A 14012-nucleotide genomic window follows, 5' to 3' on the forward strand; every position below is an offset into this window, starting at 1 on the left:
CACAAAAAAGAGAAGATGAAAGGGTAGGCAGATAGCTAACATAGTCAAATTGTGTAAAAAAATAGAGTGAAGAAATGATTGCTTAGCAAGAATGTTAATTACATAATATAAATCAATCACTACTACAATCAAGATAAAAATACAATAAAAATAAAAATACTTTCTCATTGTTTAAGTATGTATCATAATTAATTGTTTGAACTTTCCTTCTATCTACAAATATAGAGGTCCACCAAATACACTGAAAATGATATGGGGGCTGGTACAGAGATAATAAGATAGTGAGAATTATATCTTACCATAACCCATTGCCTTTCAGCTTCCCTACCTTGAAGTGGTGGCTGGACAATCATTGCTGATTGTGTTAGCCTGGCTGACAGGAACATGCCGCCAAGTTCAGATTCAGTACCTCATTGCTTGGAAATCAGATTAGGAGGATGAAGTGCTTTAGCTTCCAATCGAGAGATTTAAATTAAAAAACATGTTATGAATATAATGGACAGTACTTTTTTGATTGCTTTGAGCTTCAGAATTTGGATGATATGTTTTCCAAATCTCCAAATAGGCAAAAGACCATCAATGGGAGTCAAAGGTGAATATCTCTTACAAATGGCTTCTTTGAACTGCAATTGTTTAAGCAATGGAGGAATTTGGATACTGAAATCGTAACTGACCAAAGAAATTTCATTAGTAACAGTATTAAAGGTCACTGGGACCTTAGATGGCTAAAGATAATATTTTACCTTGGCTTTTCTACTGGCACCAAGAATTTAGGGCAGTGACTTGTGGTCAGCCTGGCAAAGTATTTCTGATGTCCTTCCAGGGAGCATTACTCATATCCTTGATAATATTGCATTTTCTAGAAATCATGAATGCTTTAAACATGGAGCAATGGGACTGTCACTACCTCATAAATTTAAGTATATATGCAAAAGTGAAAGTGGGGACCGACTCAGCATGCATTTAGGAGTGGGAAATAAGTCAATGAGCATTTATGAAATGCCTGTGTGAGAGCAATTAGCCACTTGGGAAATGTGAACTGGGTACTTAAACTCAGCCCTATCATTATAGTTAATGTGACATCCCTGTGGCTTCATTCATCCAAAATATACCTAATGCAGCCTAATGTGGTCAAGGGGTTTACTTACAGCTGCTTTTCCCCCGAATGAATTTAAAATGATTCGCAGCCCCTGTACTTTTCAGTTCTGATGATTGTCTCTAATGAGGAATTCACACAGCTTAATCACTGTTCACCTTACTGAAAATATAATGCTTTGAAGCCCAGTAATGGTGAGACTGAATATTCTGACAGCTTTGCTGGAAAAAAACTTAGATGTTTCAGTCCTTTGCAACAAGTGGTCTTGTTTTTAGCCTTCTGAGCCAGAAGATGAAGAGTTTTCTTCTTTTAATATCGAAACCAGGTAGTTCAGTCCTCAGAATGACTGGAAATATACATATTAATTTCCAAAGATACATAATATTGTAGTACTTTTCAAATAAAATGACCTGACAGTATTATAGTGTCTTGGGGTCAGTTCAAAAATTACAATAGAAATAATTGAATATATAGGTTAATGTTCTTTTGACTTAATATGTTGACAGGTAGATTGAGACCTAACCATCTCATTAGTCAGTAATGATTCTGTACTATAAAATTGTGTAATTAGAAAGGGAAGCACAGAGTTTTTTTATGGAAACTATTAAAATATATCACTAACTTTGTTTGGGGTAATTAGAATAGGTAATATCATCTATTAAAACTAATAATTTTGACAAAATATTAGATGTGGTTGCTGCCACATCTGCAAGCTGCTTAGATCGAGAGTTGCCCTCTGTCTTGAAAGACATGATTTTTTTTTTTTTTAGTTTTTGGTTTTTGGGTCACACCCGGCAGCAATCAGGGGTTCCTTCTGGCTCTATGCTCAGAAATCGCCCCCTGGCAGGCACAAGGGACCATATGGGATGCCGGGTTTTTGAACCACCGGTCCTGCATGAAAAGGCAAACGCCTTACCTCCATGCTATCTCTCTGGCCCCTTGAAAGGACATGTAAACCAAGCGTGTGAGAAATTTAAGGGTTCTCTAGCCATGCAGCTGAAAGTCTCCACCCTGTGCAACCCATAACCCACAATTGCCTCTTTGCCAATGCCCACTTTCACCACTCCTCAATAGTTCTCTGTAGAGGACACCAATATAGTCAAAACTCCAGTTATGTCCATATTTGGGCTGATATTATCAGGGTCTTTTCTTGGAGTGTGTGTGGGCACCCCCCCACACACACACACACTTTCTTGTACTTCCAGAGACCCTGGCACCCTAAAAGGCCCCATAAAATCGCAAAATCAGCAATAGTGTTTGGAATTCCCGGATGTGCTGGAGCACCAACCTCACTTTTGTTTAATACTGCCATCCCAGAGGTACACAAGTTAAACTGCAATGTTTCTCTGAAGCTGCCTAATGTTCAGGAAACAAATGAAGAAACAGAATAGACAACTAGTTATAAGACCTTATTCACCTTCTGACAATGACTTAATGACCTCACTTGATACAATAATTTTCACAGCATACTTATTGCTGTACTTTTTTCTCTTCTTCTTACTATTTTGCTTTCTTTCTTTTCATTTTTAATCATTTCTCTCCAACTTACCTAGAAATAAATGTATTATGATGAGTTTATGTTAACTATGTGTGATAGATACTCCTCAAATAATTAAATTGAATTTGGAAAAGGTAACATTTTCTTATTTTTGATGTTATTTATGGTCCTACAAGAATGGCCAGACTTGGGGCCGGTGAGATAGCATGGAGGTAAGAGCATTTTCCTTGCAGGTGGAAAAAGGACAGTGGTTCAAATCCCGGAGTCCCATATGTGCCCCCCGAGCCTGCCAGAGTGATTGTCTGAACATGGAGCCAGGAGTAACCACTGAGCGCTGTCGGTGTGACCCAAAAACAAAAAAAAAACAACAACAAAAAATTTCAGACATAAAGATATATGCTTACACACAGAAAGTCTAGAATTACATTTATTTGATATAAGAATATTTACTTGAGAGACTTTCTTTTTAGGTGCATACATCATAAATTTTGGCACATTTTATAAATTAGAACTAAAAATAATCATATAAAGCTAATATTTGCAAATATGACTATTTTCATGTTTAATGATATAAGTTATAGATATAAGATATATATATATATATAAATTTATAGGTATAAGTTCTTAGAAACTGTATGTGCTGGAAAATAGTAGAGTTGGTAAGGACTTTGCTTTGCATGTAGCTGGCACAGTTGAGTCCCTGGCACTACAAATGTTCTCTCAAGCCACAGCAACTGTTATCCCTGGACACAGAGCCAGGAGTAAGTCCTGAATCTTGTTGGGTTTGAAAAAGAAAACAAAGCAAGCAAGAAAGAAAAACAAGAAGAGAAAGAAAGAAAGAAAGAAAGAAAGAAAGAAAGAAAGAAAGAAAGAAAGAAAAAGAAAGAAAGAAAGAAAGAAAGAAAAAAGAAAGAGAAGAAGAAAGAAAGAAAAGAAAGAAAGAAAGAAAGAAAGAAGAAGAAGAAAGAAAGAAAGAGAAGAGAAAGAAAGAGAAAGAAAGAAGAGAAAGAAAGAAAGAAAGAAAGAAAGAAGGAAGGAAGGAAGAAGGAAGGAAGGAAAGAAAGAAAGAAAGAAAGAGAGAGAAAGCAAGAAAGAAAGAAAAGAAGAAAGAAAGAAAGAAAGAAAGAAAGAAAGAAAGAAAGAAAGAAAGAAAGAAAGAAAAAGAAAGAAGAAAGAAAGAAGGAAAGAAGGAAAGAAAGCAAGAAAGCAAGAAAGAAAGAAAGCAAGAAAGAAAGAAAGAAGAAAGAAAGAAAGAAAGAAAGAAAGAAGAAGAAAGAAAGAAAGAAAGAAAAGAAAGAAAGAAAGAAAGAAAGGAAAAGAAAGAAAGAAGAAAGAGAAATAGAAAGAAACAGACAAAGAAAGAAAGAAGGAAGGAAGGAAGGAAGGAAAGAAGGAAGGAAGGAAGGGAGGAAGGATGAAGAAAGAAAGAAGAAAGAGAGAAAGAAAGAAAGAAAGAAAAGAAGAAAAGAAAGAAAGAAGAAAGAAAGAAGACAGAAAGAAAGAAAGAAAGAAAGAAAGAAAGAAAGAAAGAAAGAAAGAAAGAAAGAAGAAAAAGAAAAGGAAGGAAGGAGAAGAAAGCAAACAAGGAAGGAGAAAATAAAAATGGAAGAAAGAAAGAAGGAAGAAGAAAAATTAAAAATGAAAGGAAGGAAGGAAACTGAAGGGAGAAAGAAGAAAGGAAAGAATAATTTTTATTGGAATAGAAATAAAAGTTTTGCCTTGCATAGAACTAACTCTAGTTTGATTTCAGGCTAGGATGGTTTAATATATTCCCTTGAACACTGTAATGAGTTGCTCTTCAGTAAAGAGGTAGTAATTGCCCTTTCAGGATTACCAGGTGTGCCCTAAACTTCAGTATCTAAAATTGAATATCACAGTTCTACACGGAATGTAAATACATGTATTTACATTGCAATGTTTTCCAGACTATGCATTATGGGAGGTTGTCATGAGAGCTTGGACACATGGTACCAATGAGGATTAGGAGCATGGTGTTATCCTTGACTTGATCACTTTTTAAGTCACTAATCCATCTTTCAGGCTCTTTTTACATGTGGATTCTAAATAGCAAAGCTATCATGATAGTTGTATTATTAACAAGAGTGAATGAGTAGATAATTCTAATGGCAAAGATAGGAATGGCATGGAGCGAAGCAAAAATATTTAAGGAGATATGTATTTTATTTATATAAGAATATATATTAAGGAGTTGAATTTACTAGTTTAAGCCAAAGGCAATTGTAGATTAAACTTAGGTACTAGTGGATGAAGACATAAGTTGTTAGATGTGAGGAAATTGCATTGAAGTTCATACAACTTGGAATTGAACTGCATATGGGCTATATTGATACTGATCTTGATACTATAAATAACTCTCTTTCCATTTTTCTGAATACTTATTTCCTTTTTTCCAATCCCTTCTTGTGGCTATATCCCAAATCCTCATTCTCAACTAGTACCCTTACTCCCAAGTCACTAAATAAATTGAAGAATTTAAAAGACAAACACAGAACTCTGAAATTGCATGTATCTACTTATCTACCAATATCTGCATCTACATATTTTATTTTCGTATGCTTAGCCTGGCAAATTTTGCAAAGCCTTTGTCCAAAAGTATCTTTCCACAAGAGAACTTGATTCAAACTACTTTAATTCTCTCCTGCATCAGCTTTATCTTTTTCTTGAGTCATTCTCAAATATGTGAAAAATAATCTTTATAGTCCTCAGAAAAAATATGATCTATATTTTCTTATACCTATCATGGTTTATTTTATTTTGTTTTCTAAATTTTATTTTCTTGGTTTGTTTCTAAGTAAACTTACTTTAAAACATATTTGTACCTTTTCCTCCAATTAATCCTGCTACTACCCTTTCAAACCCTTTCTCATCTTGCTATTCCACCAAAGCTATATAATTCTGTCAAAGCTATAAAACACCAAACCAAAGATTTACTTATGCAGAATTAAGAAACACAAAGCACAGAAGAAATAAAGCCCTTTAGCCTCATATAGTGCTATGTTCAACAATCGTTAGGACAAACCAGCAGCCAATATCTTTGGTGCATATTCACAATATTGACTTCCTAGCTGAAATAATTGCAGGAGGAAGGTCAATTGGATAAACACTAACAGTTATAACCTTGTATGTCTCTTCTTAGTTGGCTTCTTAAATACTTGCTGTAATTCACAGCTATCTCAAAAATTTAAATATTGATTTTCAACTCTGTTAAATTTGGGGTTGTTTTTAAGTCTACAATGGTCTTGTCCTAAGATTTCAAATAAGAAAAGTGAAAATGGATGCCACAAGAAGAGCAGAATTTAGAACATATCAAAACAAAGGGAGAGAAAGTCTTATAACAACTGATTTCCTGAAGCAATTTGTCTTAGTCACAATATGTCTCATACTGAAACAGATGAAGGCAGAAAACAGTATATAGTACATGGAGTAAAATGAACAAAGATTTATTATAACTAGAAATATAGTTATGATAGAGTTACAAATGTCACATAAATAAATGGGTCAAAACTAGACTTTATTTTGAGGAATTTAATACAAATTTATCAACTGTTAAGACATTCTACATTTCTGTAGTTATACAGCATTTTCATTCAAATCCAGCATACATCTGGCATACATAAAATTTGAATCTCGAGATTGTATTTATAATCAAGAAAATAAGTTCATTTACAATATCTCACAATGCAATTTAATAATTAAAATTGTTATTTTGGTGTTGATAAGTATTAAGGATTTCAACATAAAGAGCTGAGCTCTTTTTAAAGCATCACATTTTTTGCTAGAAATGTTTTGTTAATCACATTTAATGGGAGTGTGTGACTGGACACCACATGGCAATACTCAGGGCTTACTCCTGACTCTGTGCTCAGAGATCACTCCTGGGGGCCATATGTAGTACCATGGATTGAATCCTACGCATAGCTTTCAAAATAAGATACCTACTTTACTATTTCTTTAGTCCTGATCACATTTCATTTTTCATCTCAACTAAGTACCATTACCACTTTTAATAGATTTTAGTTAAAAAATAAATCTTAGTTATACATTAGTGAAAATATTATATTTAGTTTCCTTATGAAAGTAAAATATCTAGGAAATACTAAGAAAATCAATGACATAAGGACATTGTTTTTCTTTTTTATCACAAATTAAATAACAGCTAGCTGGGATCTTATTTGTTAAAAAAAAAGTAAAATAGAATAAAACAAATGACTATTTAAATGCCTAAATAAGCTTAAAGAAATGTGTAGATGCCAACCCTGAGGAGAGTTTTATAGACTTAGCTGCCAATCATGATTAAGGTCATATTCAAAGGGATGATGTCTTATTTGAAGGGGTAACCCCTTTTAAGGCTGACTGATGCTGGACATCAGTTCTAGAAATCCCCTTTCTTTTCATATTTAGAAGTTTTTAGGGTAGGTAATTCCAGGTAGGCCAGATCCAAAGGGCTGTAGTTTAGTGATGCCTTCAGATGTGTTCAGAGTAATTAGGGCATGGCTGCTTTTCCATCAGCTTCAGCTGATGATGTTATCAGATCTGCTCAGAAGATCAGAAATTAGCACATTAAAGCAAAATTGGTTCTTTGAAAAAATAAACAAGATTGATAAACCACTAAAAAAACTCACAAAGAAATGGAGAGAGAAAAACTTAAACTGTATTAGAAATGAAAAGGGGGAGGTAGCAGGGTGCTGGGGTGACCCAAAACCCTGCTTTAAGAACTAAAAGAGGACACAAGGAAATGGAGACACATACCCTGCTTATGGATTGGGAAGATTAATGTCATTTAAATGGCAATATTCCCCAAAGCATAGTACAGATTTAATGCAATCCCTCTAAGGATACCCATGACATTCTTTAAAGAAGTGGACCAAACATTCCTGAAATTCATTTGGAACAAGAAACACCTGAGTTGAGGCTGGCGCAGTGGCGCTAGAGGTAAGGTGTCTGCCTTGCCAGCGCTAGCCTAGGACAAACCGCAGCTCGATACCTGGCATCCCATATGGTCTCCCAAGCCAGGAGAGACTTCTGAGCGCATAGCCAGGAGTAACCCCTGAGCATCCCGGGTGTACCCCCCCCAAAAAAAAGAGAAACACTTGAGAATAGATAGAACAACCCTTGGGGAAACGAATATGGGAAGCATTGCTTTCCCCAACATTAAATTATATTATAAAGCTATAGTCATTAAAACAGCATGGTATTGGAATAAAGAAAGACCCTCAAATCAGTGGAATAGACTTGAGAATTCAGAGAATGTATCCCAGATATACAATCAATTAATCCTAGATATAGGGTCAAGAAATGCAAAATGGAGCAAGGATAGCCTCTTCAACAAGTTATTTTGGCACAACTGGTCAGCAACTTAAAAAATCAAACTCAGACCTCCATCTAACACCATGCACAATGGTCAAATCCAAATGCATTAAAGACCTGGATATCAGACCCAAAACCATAAGGTATATTGAGCAACATGTAGGTATAACACTCCATGACATTGAGACTAAAGGCATCTTCAAAGAGGACACAGCACGTGGGACTATGTTAAACTGAAAAGCTTCTGCACCTTAAAGGAAAATGTGCCTAGGATACAAAAGCCATCCATAGAATGGGAGAAACTATTCACCTGATACTCATCAGATAAAAGGCTAGTATCAAAAATATGCAAGGTACTGATAGAATTTAAGAAGAAAAAAATATCTAACCCCATCAAAAACTGGGAAGAAGAAATGAACAGTTTGTTAAAGAAGAAATGAAAATGGCTAAAAGGCACATAAAAAATTGCTCCACATCACTTATAATCATGGAATTGCTAATCAAAACAACAATAAGGTATCATCTCATGCCACACAGAAACTGGTACACATCACAAAGAATAAGAACAATTGGTGCTGGAGGGAATGATGAGAGAAAGGAACTCTCACTGCTGGTGGGAATGCCTTTTAGTCCCACCTTTATAAAAAGCAAAATGGAGATTCCTCAAAGAAACTGGAAATTGAGCTCCCATATAAATCCAGCTATACCTCTCCTAGGGATATAAAAATACAATACAAAAATCCCTTCCTCACACCTATATTCATTGCAGTGCTATTTACAATAGCCAGACTCTGGAAACAACTAATACGCTCTTCAACAGATCAATGACTAATGAAACTGTGGTACATATACATGATGGAATATTATGCAGCCGTCAGGATAGTTAAAGTCATAAAATTTTCCTATGCATAGATGAACATGGAGTCTGTTATGCTGAGTGAAATAAGTCAGAGGTAGGGAGATATACACAGGATTGTCTCACTCATCTATGGGTTTTAAGAAAAATTAAAGAAATTATTCTAATAATGCCCAGAGACAATAGGAATGAGGACTGGAAGGACTGGCTCATGCTATGAAGCGTTCCACAAAGTGGTGAGTGCAGTTAGAGAAATACCATTGACAACTATGATGACAATGTCAATGAGTTAGAGAAGCAGAATGCCTGTCTCGAGTATGGGTTGGGGGGGAGAGACTGGGGACATTGGTGATGAAAATGTTGCACTGCTGAAGGGGAGTATTCTTTTTTATGACTGAAACCCAACTACTATCATGTTTGTAATCAGGAGTTTAAATAAACATTAAAATAAATAAACAAACATACAGCTATTACCTACAAAAAATAAATTAGCATATTAGCACATTTCACGATCACTTTGCAGAACATATTTTATGTCTCAGGTGTTCACTACAGGGAGGCTTTTTACTTCATTGTAAAAGGTACAGAAAACATAAAATGGAAGCTTTTTCTTTTAGTAAATATAGGATATCAACAATTACACCAAACTATTTACAGCAATGGAAAATTATTAAAATTTTATAAATTCAAATTTTAAACCTATAACTATGTTGTAATGTAAACTCTGTAGTGAGGAATAAGTATTGGTGTGGTTGTGGGATAAAAGGGACCATCATTCAGTGCTGGAGGGAACATTGACTAATCTAGTCTTCTTGGAAATCAATAAAGACAATTTTGAAAAATTAGAATGGGGGCGCTGAAGTGATAGCACAGCAAGGAGGACATTTGCTTTGCACTTAGAAGGCCAAGTTTGATCCCCAGCACAGCACAGCCTGCCAGGAGTAATTTCTGAGCACAGAACTAGGAGAAACCCCTGAGTGCTGCTGTTACCCAAAATTCAATTTAAATAAATTAGGATCTCATAGTTGATTGCATAATACATGGCAAAGTATTATTTTGGAGTTAGGTCATATAACTTCTGCTGAGCAAGTAAGGAGTGGTTGGCTGATCTAAGTCTCCTTTTCTGGGAAAACCAAGCATAGAAACTCAGTTAAATTTTGAATTGCTGACCTGGGGCTTAACATGAGCAACTCCATCTTGGGTGTAATCAAGTTATTTTAGCATTGCTTGGTGAAGAGCAAGGCATGTGTTAGCATTAAGCAATGCTGGAAGGAAAGGTCCAATTACAAAGGAATATCATCACTTTTAATAAAAAATAAAAACTGAGACAGTGATAGAAGAAATGAAGATAAATGAACACTTAAAAGGATTTTTTTGTAGAAGATGAGAAAATTCAAGGTAATGTCATAGTGGAGTATTAATATTACTAAAACAATCAGAAATTTAAGCAAGAGTAAAAAATGTGAGGGAACATAGTACATGAATTTAGTGAGTGCTAGAAAAATTGTTCTGTTTGGATTTGAGCATTCTCAGGCCTAATCTGTCCTCTCAAATCAGTGTTATGTTTGATACATATCATGAGACATTATATGTAGCTACAATTTTTTTTGCCAAGATAGTGATGTTTATTTCCTTTCAAAAATATGGAACGCTTCATGAATTTGCATGTGATCCTTGCACAGGGGCCATGCTATTCTTCTCTGTATAGCTCCAATTTTAGTATATGTGCTGCCGAAGTGAGCACACAATTTATTATTTAATGCTGAATTGACAATATCATTTTGAGCCTGAAGCTAAAGAGTCGATTTTGAAAGCATAATTTCTATATTCTTAACATGTGGAGACTTCTTTACATAATCTAAAATTCTGCATCCCATTGAAATAAAATGATGTCTCATGGATAGTGTTTGAGATAACATCTAGTGATGAAATGTAACTCTTAACTTTATTAATTAAACCAAATGTCTCATGTATTTGAATATAATAGTATTATTGCATACAGTGCATAATTTATTCAATAAACAAATAATTTCGAGTCATTTGGAAGCACAGGCCTCTTGTTTTCTTAATGTGATAATTTCAGTGACCCCCCAAGGCCTGCATAATTGTTTCTCAGCCTTTTGACTAACAAGTATAGTTTCTTTCTTTTTATTTATTTATTTATTTATTTATTTATTTATTTATTTATTTATTTATTTATTTATTTATTTTTGGGTCACACCCGGCAGCACTCAGGGGTTACTTCTGGCTCTATGCTCAGAAATCGCTCCTGGCAGGCTTGGGGGACCATATGGGATGTCGGAATTCGAACCACCATCCTTCTGGATGCAAGACAAATGCCTTACCTCAATGCTATCGCTCCGGCCTCACACACAACAAGAAAAAATAAAGCATTTTAAAATAAAATGCTGATATATAATTTACATAATATTGACTATGTTATAGGTATATGTGTGTTTCTTAAAGGTCTGCATCTCCCCTTTTGCCTTGATGCCGCCGAGAAAGCAAGATGGGTCACCAGCAGCTCTATTGGAGCCACCCGAGCAAGTTGGACAGAGGTCGCGTTCTTGCCGTGTCTGCTCCAACCGGCACGGCCTGATCTGTAAATACGGCCTCAACATGTGCCGCTAGTCTTTCCGCCAGTACACGAAAGACTGAAGTGGACTTCTGGAAGTGGTCATCAAAGACATCTACCTGACATCAGAAGATGCTGTCCCTTTGTATATAAGATAAAATGACTTCAATTATGGTAATAATAAAAAAGGTCTGCATCTCAACATGAGGTCCTCAAGGTTTTTCTTTTAAGTAGCAAATTACAGAAATAAAAATAAATAAGAAATTCTTAGAAAGTCATTTAGAAAATTATTAGCTAAAGACTCCAAAATTTGGACCATGAGAGTATTTTCAATGCTATGATTTTATTAGCAAAAGAAACAGAAACAAAAATAAACAAATGCGGGGCCAGAGAAATAGTATGGAAGTAGGGCGTTTGCCTTGCATGCAGGACAGTGGTTCGAATCCGAGCCTGCCAGGAACGAGTTCTAGGGGGAAGAGACAGGAGTAAACCTTGAGTGCTACCGGGTGTGACCAAAAAATAAATAAGTAAAACAAAAAAATAAATGTGACTCTATCAAAATAAAAACCTTCTGTATGGCAATAAAAGACATGAACTAAAACTAAAATTTGCTCTCAACAGTAAAATAAATGGTTTAGTATCCAAGCTATATTAAAAAAAACTTTTATATATCAACAAAAAAAATCCTCTCATAAATGGGGAGAGAAAAGGAACAGACATTTTTCTGAGCTGGTAGGTGAATGACCAACAAGCACATGAAACAGTGCTCACTTATTATTAGGAAATCCAAATCAAGTCAAAAATGAGATATCATAGAACACCTGTGATACTGGCATATATCAAAAACAACAACAACAACAACAAAATGGCAGAGCAACCTGTGTAAGTGGGGATGTTATAAAAAGAAATTCTCATCCATTGTCCATGGGATTATTACCTGATTCAACCCCTTTGTAAATCAGTATGAAGATTTCTCAGAAAAGTAAGAATAGAGTTGCTACATTTTGCACTAATTCCATGTCTTGGTATCTACAAAAAAAAATCCATTCAAAAAGACATATGCACACCATTGTTCGTCACAGCACTTAGTACAATAGCAGGGATATGAAATAAAGCTATATATCAAATGTGGATGAGTGAGCAATGAAGGCGTGGTACATATACATAATATAATACTACACTCTTTTTGGTGCAGGATAAAATCGCACAATTTCCTGAAACTTTGAATGGACTAGAGGTTATTTAATTAAGCTATGTAAGTCAGAATAACAAGACAAACAGTAGGGGTGCCGGAGAGATAGCATGGAGGTAAGGCATTTGCCTTTCATGCAGAAGGTCAGTGATTCGAATCTCATATGGTCCCCTGAGCCTGCCAGGAGCGATTTCTCAGAATAGAGCCAGGAGTAACCCCTGAGTGCTGCTGGGTGTGACCCAAAAACCAAAAGAAAAAAAAAAAGACAAACAGTAAATCTGTTTACTTCTCTGTTGTGTATAGAATAAAAGGGCAAGTATATACAAGGTATAAAATACTCTGGTATCTGTATTATAGAATTTAAAACAATGAGGAAGTGAAGAAATCAAGGAGACAAATAAAAAGCAGCAGGTGGGAGGTCATAGGGTAGGGTACAGTAGTCATGGAGGTATAGAGGTATTCTTTATAAATATATTTGAATGTAAAGATTAGATCCAATCTACAAAAGCCAAACTTTAAAATGTTCCTGTCAAAGCTGAGGGGTGAAAGAGAACCTGGGCACATTAGGGGTGGGAGTTGACATAGGTAGTGAGGTTGAAATTGGAATCTGTGTGTCTGACAACCTTTGTAAGTCAATCTACTTTAATAAAAAATAAAAAATAAAAAAGTCAGAGGCATATTACTTCTAATTATTTAAATACTCTTTGAACATCAAAATCCTGTTTAATTTACATGTGTATATATATATACACACACATATATGTACACAAATGTACTTTTCAGTCATGAGAAAAGATAAAATCACAGTTTTCTATAATCTGGCTGAAATTAAAGGGATATCATACTAATTGAAGTAAGTCAAAAAGAAAAAGACAAATACTAGATTACCAGATGATCTCACTCATATTTGGAATATAAAGAATCAAGCAATATATGGTTGCCAAATACCAACCAGGGGTGATCCTGAATTCAGATCCAGGAGTAAACGCTAACACAGCTAGGAGTGATTACCCCTTCCCCAAAAAAGATTCAGTTCTCATTTATCTTAAAAAAGTCTCATACAAGGAAGAGGGAACAATGGGACAGAAATAGAGGGTTATTGACTCGGGTGGTGGAGAGACTAGTGAAAGAATAGAACAATAATATTGAGCTGGTGTATGCCAAGTGATCTACGATCAATAGGGAAATGTATATCTGAATTTACTAGAATTCACATTTCAATATTTGCTAGAATTTATATTTTAAAGCTAAAAATAATGTGCTCTTTTTCCTTAGCTTTACAGATGTTGACTATAAAAATGAACACATGAAGTTTACATGATGCTGCATGCAATGTTACTTTAATAAAATATTTTAAAATAAAATGCTGATATATAATTTACATAATATTGACTATGTTATACATATTTGTGTGTTAATTTGAGTAGATATTGCAGAATTATCATCACCATGATGATAGCTAATACT

General features: G+C 34.9%; 1 protein-coding gene, 1 non-coding gene and 1 pseudogene across 2 annotated transcripts in view; 1 reads left to right on the forward strand and 2 right to left on the reverse strand.

Moving 5' to 3' along the window:
• The window catches only part of GUCY1A1 (guanylate cyclase 1 soluble subunit alpha 1), an 825102-nt gene that overhangs the window by 418254 nt on the left and 392836 nt on the right, over nt 1-14012 (reverse strand). The window lies entirely within an intron of this gene.
• LOC126004660 (U6 spliceosomal RNA) lies at nt 10416-10522 on the reverse strand. The gene has a single exon (XR_007493926.1). It is a non-coding gene; the product is annotated as a U6 spliceosomal RNA (small nuclear RNA).
• Nucleotides 11278-11541, forward strand: LOC126003438 (40S ribosomal protein S29-like; annotated as a pseudogene).

Source organism: Suncus etruscus, chromosome 3 (genome assembly GCF_024139225.1).
Source record: "Suncus etruscus isolate mSunEtr1 chromosome 3, mSunEtr1.pri.cur, whole genome shotgun sequence".
Taxonomy (NCBI): Eukaryota; Metazoa; Chordata; class Mammalia; order Eulipotyphla; family Soricidae; genus Suncus; species Suncus etruscus.